Consider the following 15186-nt stretch of genomic DNA (forward strand, 5'->3'; position numbering starts at 1 on the left):
GGCACAGAATCCCAAGAATCTAAGTCCAGTCATAGACTGCAGTATCAAGAAACCTCTGCCAGCCTTCCACGGGTATGGCAGCTCTTTCCTGACCTAACACACCCATGACTCTAGGGCCCTGCTTTTGTCTGGCTCATTCAAGATAGAGAGGAAAAAAAAAGAATTTTCTACCTTTTGAACTACCATATCTGGCTTTTTTGAAGGATAGCTCCTGTTTATTTTTAGATAAAGCTTCAGCTTCATTGTAAATTCTGTGAAAGCCAGGATAATACTATGTGTTACATGTATTCATTATACGCATGTATAGATACTCCACAAATATTTTTTTAAATATCTGTGTGCTAGGCCTTAGTATATCAGTAAATAAAACAGAGAAATGCCTGTGCCTTTGTGAAATTTACATTCTAGTGGTGGGAGACATACCATAAATAAAGGAAATAACATGTCTCATGGAGGACACAGCAGGGACAAAGCAGTACAAGGAATATGGCAACCCAGTGCAGGACTAGGTGAGCGTCTTAAACAGACCAGCCAGCCCAGAAAAGCTGGCAGTGGGGCCACGTCCTGAAGATGGTAAGGAACAAGACATGTGTGTAACTGAGGAGAGAATCCCAAACAGAGAGAACCACAGATCAGCTAAGGCCCTGAGGGAAGAACTTGCCTGGTGAGTTTGAGGGACAGAAAAGAAGCCAGAGTGATTCAGACAGGGTGACCAGAGGGAAGAACAGAGACCAAGATAGAGAGGCCAAACCAGGCCTTGCCTCTAGGTGAGAAAGAAGAGATTACTCTGCTGTGTTGGGAACAGAGTAGGAGACAAGGGCAGAAACAGGGTGGATTAGTTATTTTTCTCACTATTATGACAAGATACCTGTCAACAGCAATTTACAGAAGGGAGGGCTTGATTTGGCTCTCAGTCAGAGGGGCTACAGTCCATCACGTGAGGTCACATGGTACCCACAGTCAGGAAGAGGACTCAGCTTCCTGGTGCACGGTTTGTCTTCTCCATTTTTCTCCTTTAACTCCCAGAAGCCCACATGACAACGCTATCCACATTAACAGCAGATCTTCTCGCTTAGGTGACCCTAAATCACAGCCTAAAAGTCAGTGAAGTTGACACAGTCTCTCTCATACATAGAGACCAATAAGAAGGTTCTGGCCACACACCAGGCTCAGGGTCACTGTGATTAGCCCAGATCAAAAGCCATGGAGGATGACAAAGGACTAGGTTCCCAGATTCCTGAGAGAGGCCTAGTCAACGGGGAATCTGCCGACAGATTCGATCTTCTTTGTAAACTGTGGAGCTCTCTAAGGAGCAGCCCATACCTCGAAGGTGCCTGCTGAATGTTTGCTGAATGGCTGGGGCAAACATACGTGTAAATGAAGTACTCAAATCAGTTGGAACCCAGTTGGGGGGTGGGAGCTAAATTTGATTAGGGAAAAAAGAATAGGCCTGGTACATCTCGGCTCTCTCCTGGGGCCGAATTTTCTTACCTAGTAAAAAACTCATTAAATATTTGTTGAAGAAGTGAACAAATGGGTTAATTAAATGAGTGTGCAAGTCCTGGGACCTTGTTCTGACATCCACCTGAATCCTCAGCAGAGAAACACTGGGTCTGGGGGATTCTTTCTCCCCAGCCCCTGGCAGAGGAGCAGGAGTAAGTAAGTCTGGCCTCCTAATTTTGGTGTCAATGTGGCGGTCCAGAGAAGTGACTGAACCGATTGTCTGGCCCCCTGTTTATCAGAGTGGGAAGATGAGAAATATATTCTAAGTACTTAAGTGCCATCATCATTACTAAATTGCTCTAGGAATAAAAATTCAGTTTATACCATTGAGGATCACTAAACTCTCTTCTGAATCTGATGCCAAAATTGAAATAATTGGCTCACCGGTGATATGGCACAGCGGATAGCTGCATGGGCTCCCCGGGAAAGCACAGGCACCACATGAAGACAGAAGCTTGGGGAGGCGCGCTGGCTGTGCTGGCCAAGGCTCGCGGTGCTGCAGTGGCAATCGGCAGTGGTAATTCTGATTAAAAATACTTGGAGCACAAATTGAGAGTAGGAGGAAAACAAATGGATTTTGCAATTAGACAAGAATTTCAAAGGCGTGGGATTTTCCAAGGGCTGGTGGGGACCTGGTGCAAGAGAGGTCACCTGCAGATCAGACAGCCCGATGCCGAGTCCAGGGGAGGCACTAAACGAGAGCAAAATAAATAACGGTAATAATAGATGGAGCCACCGTCCAGGAACGAAGATGTGCTTTAAATGAAAATCATTACTCATAGATGCTGAACACAAGCCCAGCCAGGTTCACTTGCTGACTGGAAGGTAGGAGGGGGCTCCGCTGGGCGATTGTATCTCTAACCTGCAGATGCTAATGCTGACCTGTGGGGGGTGGGGCGGGTTAATTAGCTGCTGGTTGTAAAGCATTATTGCCTTGCTGAGTATTATTATTTTAATAAAAGAGGCTCATGAAAATGTCTCTGGTGGTAACTCAGGAAGAATCATTTTGAGGACAAGAGTGCTCGTACATCACTCTGAGTGCCGCCTATGTATTTGAGTATCAACAAAAAATTTACTGTTTAAACATAAATCTCTGGAAGAAGTTGAAGTTAATTAAAAAGGTTTAACAGCATATGCATTAGTATTAGCCATGGCCCTCTTTAGCATGGAAGGAAGGAGAAGAAATAAAACAGGGTATGTGTGGAAGCAGCCAGTGTAGGCATTTAATTAAATGTGGTCCAACCAAGTAGCGGCCTAGACACCACCTTATCTGCCATTCAGGGCAAGGGAGAGAATGCAGGGAGACAATGTCCTCTGGAGAACTGTGAGTGTTTTTAATTAACGATGGCTCTGAGAGCTTCCTACAGTGTTTTCTTTAGAAATCTAGAGTTTCTATTTGTACCGTGGAGATGTCTGGCCAAATGAGGGAGGCTCTGGCCCAACCCTGGAACACAGTTTCAGCACTTGTTGTCTGACTGATGCCCATTTTGCCTGAAGTGTGACACCCTACAGGGTGAAGGAGCTGCAGAAACCAGTTGCTGCTGTCCGCCTTAGGTAGAGCAAGTCCAGTGTGCCAGCCACCAGTATCATGTAGTCAATGCCACAAGAGATCTATGTATTCAATATTGGCACTGTCATAATTAATCTTCATTGTCATGTATGGGCTCTGGGATCACCATGGAAACAAACCTCCAGATAAAGCCATGAGAGATTACCAAGATCAGGTTAAGTGAGGTGGGGGGACCCACTCTGAACATAGGCACTGCAGCCCATTCCACGGACAGAGTCCCAGACTGAATATAAAGGAGAAAGTGAGCTCTCTCTCTCTCCCTCCCTCCCTCCCTCCCTCCCTCTCTCCCTCTCTGCTTCTTGACTATAGACTCAGTTGCTGGCTGCTTCAGGCTCCTGCTGCCACAACTTCCCTGCCACAATAGACCATAAAACTACGAGCAAAATTAAGCCCTCCCTGCTTGAAATCGCTCTTGGCCAGAATTTTGTTGCAGCACTGAGACATGAGATAAACACAGGTGCCATGGATAAGGATGCTTGACATATGTATAACTAACGGTGAGGGTGGCCAAAGCCTACGACAACAGGAAAATCACCACTGGCCTTTGAATCCTTGGTCCAGTCTGCATACGAGCATTGTCTTGTCCCATTGGGTACTCCCCCGACTTTTCCCTTTATGATGTTCACCCTGTATGAGCTGGAGGACCTCTTGCACACCCCCTCACCCCCATTTATACATTCACTCTCCTCTTGTGGAAAATGCTCTGCTCTCTTCCTTCCAGTCCATCTCCTCCATCGAAATCCACACAAGTTCACCTATTCTGAGATGTGTTCCTAACTCCCTGGGCTGCCGTGGTGTTTCATGGGACCTGGGATGCTTGCCGCTTGTTAAGATCAAAGGTGCCATACATCTTAATAGGCTTTGAAACCTATCGATTATTTGTTGAGTAGATACTCCTTGTCCCGCCAACCAGAAATGCTAACTCTTTGAGGTGCCAAGTGGGAAATGAATCAGTGGATCCTATCTAGAGCTTTCTCCACATTCACTTCAACTCAGGCAAGTTCATCCCCCAGTAACTCTACCCTCTCATCTCGTCTGCAGATTTTCCAGGTCCTCATGCTCTTCTTAAGGTTTTGAGCACTAGTTCTCAGCTTCCTGACCCAATCGAGCCTGCCACCCGCTGCATGCTTGGTGACTTCAGATCCCCCACCCACCCAAGAGTCTGACCTCTTCAGCTCCAGCTGTCACTCAACTCACAACTACTAAACATCCAATTGACAAACGCTTGCTGCGTCCTCACTTGTCCATCCCCTCTTGGCCTGCTTTCTAGTTCTCCTTTGGCCTTCCATTTTCTCACCTTTCTCTAGTTGCCCATGCCCCACCCAGGCTTCAGTGACTCTGTCTGAACTTTAGGACCGTGTATGCCTGCACTTTGGAATTTCTCATGTTTTTGGTCATTCCACTTGATTTTCCAGGGGCCTAAGCAGCACCTGCTACCTACTGAATCCATCTCTCATAAGCATGCTGGTTCCATAGATCAAGAATTCTTTTAGCCCTGAGCCCTTTTTCAACTGGATCTTTGTCCCCTTTCCACCCCTAACCCTATGAAGATGTCCCCATATCCTTGCTCCAAGATTTAGGGCTTGGAGGCAACTATACTGCATCTGCACATGGATGTCCTGCAAGGTCTCTAAGGTGTCGCTCACAGCACAAATTATTTTCCTCTAAGAACTACTGCATTTTCTCTGTTTTAAGAACAATGGTTGACACTGCAGGTGCCTCAGTTCTTTCCCTGCATGCTCAGCACTGAAGCTCGCTGTCTGCATTCCGGGTCGCTGGTGCATGTCAGTTGTTCCCGGTGCCCTCCTTTCTTCCGCTATCAACTTTGTTGTGAGCTTCACTTGGTCTCCCTGTGATGATCAGCATCTCTGTGCTCCTCCTCCATCCTCAGATCTTCTCCACTACAATCTCACCAGCCTAATTGCCACCTTGACCTTGCTAAACCTCAGCCTGAAGCCTCTAATGATTCGCTTTTCCTCAGCATCGAGTCCTTGTCCCTGGCAGTGCAATCAGGGCCCCAGACTATCTCTCCCACTCTGGTCCCTCCACAGACCTCTCCAGAAGCATGACTTTCCCTTTCCTCAAGTCATTTCTGTTCCAATGGCCTTCATCCATACACCCTAATCCTCCCTACTCATCAAAGTGTTCTCGGATACATCCCCCCGTGGACTTCCGCCTGACCTCCATCCGATGGCGAGCTTTCCAATGCTGTCTCTTACATTTTCCTAGCTTTCCAATTCATTCTTTCACCACTGCTCATTAAGCATGTACTGTGTCCACAGAGCTTTGCTATACATTATCTTTCTAATCCCCGAGTTAACCCTGAGAAGTAGAAAATCTTACCACTCTTTTTGCAGAACTGGGGGAATTAAAGCCTTGTGTGCAGTGCCGGTGAGTGGCAGAGCCAGTTTTCAAACCCAGTTCCCTGTGCTGCTCCAATGCCATCCACAGCTGCACCTCCCTTACAGCAAATGCACTTGGCGCTGGGTGGAAAGGAAGGGAGGAGAGGAAAGGAAGGAGGGAAAGAGTGGAGGGAGCTGGCGACCAGAGAGAGCAAAAGGACAAGAAATGGAGGGGAGCCAACTACCTTTCTGCCATTCTAGATCACAGATTCGTAGACTTTGAAATTCTGTTTTGTTTACCTTTGAATTCTTTGCCTCAAACCTCACACACAGGAGATGCTTGACGAGCGTTCACTCTGGGGTCTGAGATCAGCAAGTGCATGCTACACCAGCACAAGGACCTGAGTTCAACTCCCAGAACCTGCGTTAAAAGTCAGGCATGATGGTACATGCTTACAGTCCCATAACAGGGAGGCAGGGATGCAGAGACAGGTGCATCCCTGGGGCTCACTAGCCAGCCAGCCTCTCCTAACAGAGGAGCCCCAGGTTCCAAGGAGAAACCCTGCCTCAAAAGACAAGCAGGATGACTCCTGAGGAATGATGCTTGAGATTGATTTCCGACCTACACACACACACACACACACACACAGAGATGTGTACCCACACTCACATGTGCACCTGAAGGCATGAACATGCACATATGTGTGTGCTTAATATGTGCAGTCTGTTCAATTGGGCATGCAACTTAAAGATTTTCACATGCAAAACCTTTGACCTAGAGGGGGCGTAGTGACATGACTTCACTGACCCTTGCCTGAAGAAGCCTATTCCTCCTGTGACACCCTTTTCTGTGATGACTCCCTGTGGCTCCACTCTGTCCCCATCCTCTCCCTTTCCCAAGGGACATTGCCAGCACCTCTGAGGCTCCTGGCTTGCTCCTGGGCTGCTCTTAGCTTGCTCTGTTGAAGTCGGTGGTCACCAAGGAAAATGAACCTGCTCATAGCCTGAGAGTTTGTTTAGGGAAGTCAGCGGAGGGCAGAGTTTGCATTTCTCATGAATCTAGGCTACGCTTTCACAGACAGGCAATTTCACCCCCGTTGAGTTCCCCACAGGAATGCAGCCCCTGGTGCGGGCACAGCCAGGCATTTACAACAAGCCATGGCACATACAGAGCCTCTCGCTGCTCTCAGAAGAGGGAACAGTGAGAACTAATCACCAATCCCAGTGAGACCAGTGAGGAAGGAGTGCGAAGAAGGAACTAGAAGGCAGGAAGGCATCTGTCAAAAATCCATTACTCGACGTGTTAACAAGATTGTTAGGGCCCCTTGCCATCCTGTTGGTTACAGAGACATGCCTTCCATGGGAGTTGGGGAGACCTGGGGGCTCTGTCTATGAACAGTTATGCAGAGAACCAGGCTCCTACCAGAACACCCCAGGACACCTGCCCATCTCTGCCCACTTCAAAGGGAAGCTTCTCAGTGCATGTCCTCCCAGTGTGAGATGGACAGTCTTTTCACAAGCGTCCCCTGGAGCCTTCCTTCTGCAGAGGCCGGAGGCTCACGGCCAAGCAAGAGGTCTGTGGTGGGGTGGGCAGGTAGAACACGGCCCTGTGTGGGACTGGATTCACTCTGAATTCTCAGACACCCTGAACATTAATATGTAAAGGCATTGTGCTCGTTAAATACAGTGGGAATCTGGCTATAGGAACTAAGCTTCTGATGCCCAAGAGGGAAATGTGCTAGCTGCAAGGGTCAGCGGGACCTCAGGCAGGTCCATAAGATGCCCCAGAGGAAGTCAAGAGTCCCACATTGAATGCAGCTGGCAAATGTCTTAGTAAGGCCGACCCTGCCAACTGCAACCTTCCTTGCCTGTGGTCCAAACGGAAAGAACGACATTCTCCTCTCTGACTGGTACTAGAACCAAAGGTGGCCTTCACTTCAGATCTGTGATCAGGAATCTCTGAAAGTTCATGTGACATCCTGATCCTGATTCAGTGAAGTCACAGATAGCCTTGCAAACACCATGTGGCTCTTGTTCTTGTAAAACAAGGCCTAAGACAGAGACTGTGCTAACTCAGAGCTAGGAGGAGGCCATAGCAACCCCTGGGGAGTCATTGATGATGGCTGGGCCAAGGTGACATTAGGGAAGCTGCTGAGGGGCGACTGGCTAAGGACGATATTCTGAGACCACAAGGCTATGGTGACAGACAGAATGAGAGAAGTCTAAGAGTACTCTAGGGTCAGTGACCTAGGAACAGAGAGCCTTAAAACTCCATTTACAAAGATGGGGAAGATTGGGAGGGGCAATTCTGGAGTACAGGGGTGCCCCAGAGTGGATGTAGACTGGAGACATCAGAAGATCCAGAGTGGGGTGGAGCTCTCTAGCGTGAAGACCAAGGACACAGGAGGAGATTAGTTACCTGGGAGCATGACCAGAAGAGAAAAACCAGCTGTGTCCCCAGTCCTCCTTACCAGAGTCAAGTGTAACCTTCAATCAGGAGGTCCCACAGCTAACCCAGAGCCTCAGCGAGAACCTGGGGGAAGCAGTGGCCAATCACAGAAGGAGATGCGTCTTTGGGTCCAAGTCACCATAGCATTCAGACTAAAATGTCACACAGAGTATCCATCTGACCGTGGGACCCTTCTAGCCATCCTTTCCAGGAACAGGAAACCCAGGAGGAAAAAAAGAAGACTCATTCAGAGACCAAATTCTCTGTCAGATCTGTAGCAACCTGTGCACAGGGAGCAGACAGGAAGGCTTTGATGTTGCTAATCTGAACTGACAGTCTGTTTTCAGCTTCCACTAAGGGACTCTTCAATTCTCTCTCTCTCTCTCTCTCTCTCTCTCTCTCTCTCTCTCTCTCTCTCTCTCTCTGTGTGTGTGTGTGTGTGTGTGTGTGTGTGTGTGTGTGTGTGCAATGTTCAATCAGTCTTGACGGTCTTCTTCCCCAAACCAAAATAAGGCACCAGGATTCCCACTACTCTTTTGTTCATGGCCACTCCTTAGGGTAGCCCAAGCCACTTACAAGGACCGCTCAGTGACTTACAGGAAGTGACAAATACAGAAAAAAAAAATCATGGGCTTGTTTGGGAGGATTTTTTTTTTTTTTTTTTTTTGTCAGTGCAGGGGGAAATAAAAGAGTAATGGCTTGGGAAGGTGGGAGATGAATTGCCTTCTCCGGGCGCGTTCATTTCATATTCATTGTCACAGTGCTGATCGTAATGAAGTTATTTAGTATTCATTCAGATGTCACATCAAGTTCCTCCGTGGTTGTTTTACTGTAATTTAGCATAAGTTAATGGATATCTGTATTAAAGTGTTCCCAATTAAGCAAGCGGCCTTTCTATTCTCCAGGCCAGATCGGATTGGATGGCCATGAAGTGTAAGCAAACCAAACTCGTCAGATCCCAGCCGCAGAGGTCAAACCTGAAATGAGTTTAGCTCCTTCTTGTGTCTGTTTCACAAGAATCCTAGTGGCTCAAAAATAACTTTGTAATTGACTGATCCAGACAGATGAGTTGGAAAGTGGGTGATTGATGGGCCCAATATATTTGAGGAAAATCAACACCAGGGAGCATGCTAATTGCACGGTTGGGCCAGCTAGCAGAGCAGACGCGAAACAGAGTCGGGATTAGCGATCGCATCTCCAGCTTGTGGAGCCCTGAGACTTTCCCGCAACTGTCCTGGGATGCAATTGGTGGTTGTTTAGCATCTGTCTTCTGAGCTCTCCTGGATTAGAAGCTGCCACATTGGAAATGGTTTATTGAGCTCAGCAGAGGTTACTTTTAAAGGCTTAAGGGATTGGGTTCCATTTAAAAAATACAAACAATTTTTAAATGAGATTTGGTCAAGCAAAGGAACTTTCTTTCCTTTGTGCTTACCCAGAAGTACAAAAAGAAAGAACCAAGAAATTCAAATCGAAGTACAAATAGCCGTCTAGACCTCCGCTGAAGATAGGGCTGATTCGGTCAATACACCTGGGTTTCTTTTTTTTTAAATGTTATCGAAAGGTCAGAGCAAGTGGCCTTTGAAGGCAAATCTTACGTGACAGGTGGCCCTCCAGAGCTTAAGTCCCTGGATCCATTAGCACTCATGTGTTTCGCATGCCTGGTCTTTGAGATTATTGGGGGCTGGCCACCACAAAAAAAGCGGAGATAGGCTCTGTCCCAGGGCTGAGACTCTAGCTAGACAAACGGTGATTCTCTCACATTACTTGTGCATTTTAAGACATGCAGCAAAGTCATTAAACAGTTCAGTCTCGAGTCCTGGGGCTACAGTGGCAAAAAAAAAAAAAAAAAAAATCTTGCATCATCTGGCAAAGGAGATGAGAGGTACTCAAAATCCAAACACTGTGGCCCTCTGCCACTGGGGATGTAAGGAAACTGGGTGATGCTACAGGCATCACCTGGCTCTTGAAGTTACTGCACATAATGTTCTACATACAAGCCGAAACCTTTTCACTAGGGTTCCCAGACTAAATTAATATCATGCCTTCAAATTGGGGTCCTTCTCACCAAAGCTGATCCGTGATGACCACTGTTCATCATATGAGCAGTGATGAGAACGTGCTGGGTAAATGAAAAGTAGGGGAGACTGCCCATGAAACAAGAGACTGATGTAGCAATCCTCATTATCCATCTAAGGCAAAACGGCTGTCCCAGCAACGGAATGTCTAGCTTCTCTGTAGAGCTGCCGTGTTGTGGGCAGCTTCTGTGAGACCAGGCTGACCCAGTGTAGACTCCATACATTCTAGTCACCATGAGCAAGAGGGAGAATGAGCCAGCTAGAGTTCTAGGTGGCCTAAGGAAGACGATGACTTGCCGCCGTAGCCAGAGGTCATATGAATGTTTCCCCAACCGCAAGAGGAGATGAAAGAGAGTACCCTAAAGCTTTCTGCTCTTTAGAAATGAACAAGATGCTTCTATTCCAATCTCTGACATGTTTCAGGAAACTCTTGTCAAGAGGAAGTGGGTAGTAAGGAAACCATGCTCTTTTAAATAATCCCTTCTCCAGAGTCCTGTAAGAAACACTAATAAGGGCCAGCAAGACAGCTCCACAGGCCTGAAGACCTGAGTTTAATCTGCAGAACCCCTGTCAAAGTGAAAGAGAGAGGGAACTGACTCCAGACACCTGTCTCCAGTCTCCACATGCACACCATGGCATGTGCACGCACACACACACACGCACACATACACACATACCAGACCATAAAAATAAATACATTTTATAAGAAACACTAATAAAATGTAATGGGTCACCAATTTTTTAAATAATGTATTTCTTTTTATTTTATATAAATTTGTGTTTTGCCTGAATGTATGTCTGTGTGAGAGTGTGAAGTCTTGGAGTTAGAGACAATTGTTAGCTGTCATGTGGAATTGAACCCAGGTTCTCTGGTAGAACAGTCAGTGCTCTTAACTGCTGGGCCATCTCTCCAGCCTTGGAAAGAAAAGAATGAAAACAACAAAGAGAATGGCAGGAGAAGGAAGGAGGTCATTTGAAGAGGAAGAGAACAGAGGTAATGGGGAGAATATGGTTTGAAATACATTATATATGTGTCTAAACATGCCATAATGAAACCCATCATGTATAATTAAATGTGTGCCAGGTTCTTTTTAACTAGAAAAAGAGGAACTTATGTTCTGTGTTCTTAGAAACTGAAAAATTAGAACTAAACAACCCCAAAGCAAAACAAGTTGTCTTCTTGTTCCAAGGTCCCTGCTCCCAGAACTTTCCAACTCCATGAAATCCTAAGAAAGCAAAAGCAATGTAAGATGACCAAGTTTGGGCTGGAGAACATCCCGGCAGTGAAGAGTGGGTACTGCTCTTGCAGGGTGTCCAAGTTCATCTCCCACCACCCTAACTTCAGTTCCAGGGGACCCACTACCTTCTTCTGGCTTCCATGGCAGCTTCACTCGCGTGCATATAACCACAACTATGTACACATGATTTTTTAAAAGATGCTTTATTTTATTGACTCCGGTGCTATGCATGGTAACAATAAAAGACAACTACAAGGTTAAATTTACTCTGTTCCTCAGACTTTAATTCAAGTGTCTCTTCTAAAAAGCCACCCTTTTCTCCCTCTGATGCAGATGCCATTGTCTGTGCTGCATCTGTGTTCCTAGCAGAGCCCACACTGTGCCGTGATCATTGGTTTACTTGTCTGTCTTCCCATTGCCACCCCTGGGTTTGGCACATAGAAGATATTACATAAATGTGTACTTGATGGAAAGATGGATGGACTTGTAATGGGTGAATTGATGGACAGATGAACAGATGGTTAGATAAATAGATGGGAGTTATTTATTAATACAATTTTGCTACAGACAAACCTCTTTTGCATTTTAACCTTTTTGTATATTTTGAGACAGAGTCTTAATGTGTAATTACGTATTCCTGGCTGGCCTTAAACTTGCTATATAGACCATCCTGTCCTGAAACTCAGATACCTGCCTGCTTCTGCCCCTCGAGTGCTGAGATTAAAGGCATGCACTTCACTTTTTTAAGTGACCAGTCTGCAGAGGCATCCATCCCAAGAGAGAAAAATAACTCCCTCACCCTCCAAGTATGATTCCATCAGCCTAGACAACACTAATTATATTTTTCATTAGGATTTAGATATGATTCTTTTTCCTTTGAATGGAAATTCCTACGGGTGGCATTTGCAAGGGTGAGCTAGCTAAGTGTGCCTGTTAGAGTTGTGAACAGACAAGGGTGGAAGCATGGACTGAAGATAGCTGGGGAAAGGAAGGGAGCACAGAGGTTGTGACCTGGTGCAGAGGAAGAACCATGACGATATGTGCTAGGTGAACAGACACTGCTGGGAATGGCCTTCAGCTTGAAAATCAGGTCTTAACATACCACTTATAGGAAGCTCTGTCCTTCACCCTCAAAGATATTCTTGGCTGAAAACCTCCTTCACCATGGGTTTTCTGTAGCATAAGGAGGGGCTCGAGGTCGCAGAGCAAGGGTGATAATGGAGATGAGTTATGTTGTTGAAGGAGAGGCAACATGCTATGTTGGAGGAAAGACAATGTGCTACCCTTACTCTACCCTTTCTCTATGAAGGCTTCAAGCCCAGAGGAAGAAGGGCTTTAGGAACTTTGGCCATAGCAAGCATCTATCTTCCTAGGTACTTCTGTGTGCTATCTCTGTTTACCTCTCAGTGATGCCCCGATGTGACTGTTGCCCTCATTATACCACTGTACAAAATGTCCCCGACACCAAGTGACTGTCTTAAGAGTACACATGAAGTGGTTGATCCAAGATTCAAGCTCAACATCAGAGCACCCGGTCTCACATCGAGTACCTCCTACTGCTCTTAGGAGGTCGAAAGGACTCACTGCAGCCCCTCAGACTGGGACCACAACAGCAGGAAAGCAAGGGTTCAGTGGATGGTGAGGGGGTCTAGCCTGGTCAAGGGTACAGAAAAGTGAGTGACAGTATAGGAAGTCAGGAAGACAGAAAGAAACTGTGAGTCAGAATGCTGCGGATCCAGGAGGCAGCATCAGCCTGACTTGAAGGCATAGCTCTCATACAGCTGATGACACCCTATCCATTTCCCACTAGAGTTAAGAACATCAAGAGCCCTCAAGAGAATACGCTTCAGGAAGGAGTAAAAGAAAGACACTCAATTCCTGGGCATCTGTGGTTGCTGCCAGCCTGTCTCCTCATTTCATCCTTCAGAATCTTTGAAAGGGGTCTTTCCTCCATAGCAAAGAAAGATAATTGGCTCAAAAATAAAAATAGCAGTAATAATAACCCACGCTTACTGTGTGCCTGATGCATGCCTTGCCTTGCGTCTACCCTGAGCATCCATTATCCCAGTTCTAAGAAGAATGTGTACCACTCCCATTTTACAAACAAGGAAGCAGAGATGCAGCTTTATGTGATTTCCCCCAAAGTCCTAAAAATAGCAAATGGCAGAGTTGGGTTGCATCCTCTCATCTGTCACTCTGGTGGGGACTGGATTTGGGGAACAGACTTTAAATTGAAGACATTTGTGTCTTAGAGGAGTCATTTTCTCCAGCCTTTCCTATGCAGCCAATCCACTCCTCTAGTCCACTGGCCCTTAATGATTCAGCCTTAAAGTCCCATTCTTCTTTGCTGGGAGCCTGGAGGCACCCAAACAGTCCAGTCCTCCAAACATTGACTCTCTTCTGCTCCCCTAAAGCCACAGTATAACTCCAAACTCTACGTCCCCTGTGTATCACTCACTTATATTTGTGACAGCAGTTTCCTCTGTGACCCTTCCTTTGACAAAAGCACCATAATCCCCCAGAAGTGCCTCCCTTGCACAAGGCAGACATGCCTTCCTGTGCCTGCCTAGACGTGAGTTATCCAGCCCAGCCTCACTGCAGGCTGGATTGGGACCCAAGTTCAATGTTGAGTCCCACCTACTAAGCAGAGAAACAAAGGTTAGTCTTCAAAGAGTGCTCTTAGCTCCCATGCTCAGATTAGAACGCGTCCTGATCTAGAAGTTTAAGGGTGAACAAAGCCACAATCTGGACTGTGTCCCTCATTGACTGGAGTGACTCTGACCACCAGTTCATGAAGGGCTTTTTAGAGACAACCTCTCTCCTTGCTTTGCCTGTGCAGTTGTCCCTCTAGGAGACCAGAGAGGCAGTGAGGCATTGTGGAGTGGGAAGAATACCAGCAAGGCCCCCAAGAAAGCCCAGATCTGGAGCCTATAGCCCAGGACATGATTTTGGATAGTAGGATGTACCATGAGGGCTGGGCTGCTTGTTGGGGTTTCTGTCCTGTCCAGTTCCCACAGCCGGCAAGCCCCAAAGAATCACACAGAGAGTCTGCATTAATTATAAACTGATTGGCCCATTGGCTCAGGCTTCTTATTAGCTCTTGTATCTTATATTAATTCATTATTCTTATCTATGTTAACCACATGGCTCGGTACCTTTCTCAGCTGGGTAGATCACATCCTGCTTCTTCAGTGGTCTGGGCAGGAAAACAGGAAGAGCTTCCTTCTTCCCAAAATTCTCCTGTTCTCATCGCCCCACCTCTACTTCCTGTCTGGTTGACCTGCCTATACTTCCTGCCTGGCCAATCAGCATTTATTTAAAACATGATTGACAGAATACAGACAATTCTCCTGTACCAATAGGAGATAATGCTGCTTCTTTTTTAAATCAATTTTTTTTATTGTTTTTATTGCTCTGTGCACTTTTCTCTGCTCCCCTCCTTTCCTCCCCTAAGCACTGGCTGCTCTTCCAGAGGCCCTGAGTTCAATTCCCAGCAACCATATGGTGGCTCACAATCATCTGTAATGAGATACTGTTACTTCTAAACACAGAGTAGATGGTCCAGGCTGGTGGAAGACAAGTGTAAGAAGGAGTTGTGTAGTGAGCACAGCGCTCCACCCCAGCATGCTACTTGCCAGGTATATTCTGTGTACTTCCAGCCAGAGAAGACAGATTCCCTTTATCCTTTGCCAGGAGAAAAAGTAAACCTTAAACCCCAGGAACTAAACACAAGCTTCCTTCCAATCAGAGTGGTCTTTCTCCTGAATACTATGGAGAATTGACCTGCCCCTCCCCAAGTGGCTCCACCTCCCAAGGCCATCGCCGCTTCTACTTAATGGTGTCTAGAGGTGTCCCAGGCATTAGCATGGAGGGTAGACATTTCCCCAGGGGGATGGTCATCTGTGCCCTGGTGATGGTGCAGGTTAGGAAGTCACCATGTCTTGCTCTACCGCTGGTCAGTGATGTAAGATGGAGAACAATGCTATATTTGCATTTGGCTGTGATGAAG

General features: G+C 46.6%; 1 protein-coding gene across 5 annotated transcripts in view; it reads left to right on the top strand.

Moving 5' to 3' along the window:
- Positions 1–15186, top strand: part of Kirrel3 (kirre like nephrin family adhesion molecule 3) — a 555253-nt gene that overhangs the window by 341695 nt on the left and 198372 nt on the right. The window contains exon 1 of one of the 5 annotated variants that reach the window (XM_057767797.1): positions 2223–2328. The exons of the other annotated variants lie outside the window; for them this stretch is intronic. The gene's annotated coding sequence lies outside the window, so the exon portion shown is untranslated. Of the gene's footprint in view, positions 1–2222; positions 2329–15186 lie in introns of those variants that run through there. 5 annotated transcript variants of the gene reach the window in all.

The sequence above is a fragment of the Chionomys nivalis genome, chromosome 4, assembly GCF_950005125.1.
Source record: "Chionomys nivalis chromosome 4, mChiNiv1.1, whole genome shotgun sequence".
NCBI classification, from domain to species: Eukaryota; Metazoa; Chordata; class Mammalia; order Rodentia; family Cricetidae; genus Chionomys; species Chionomys nivalis.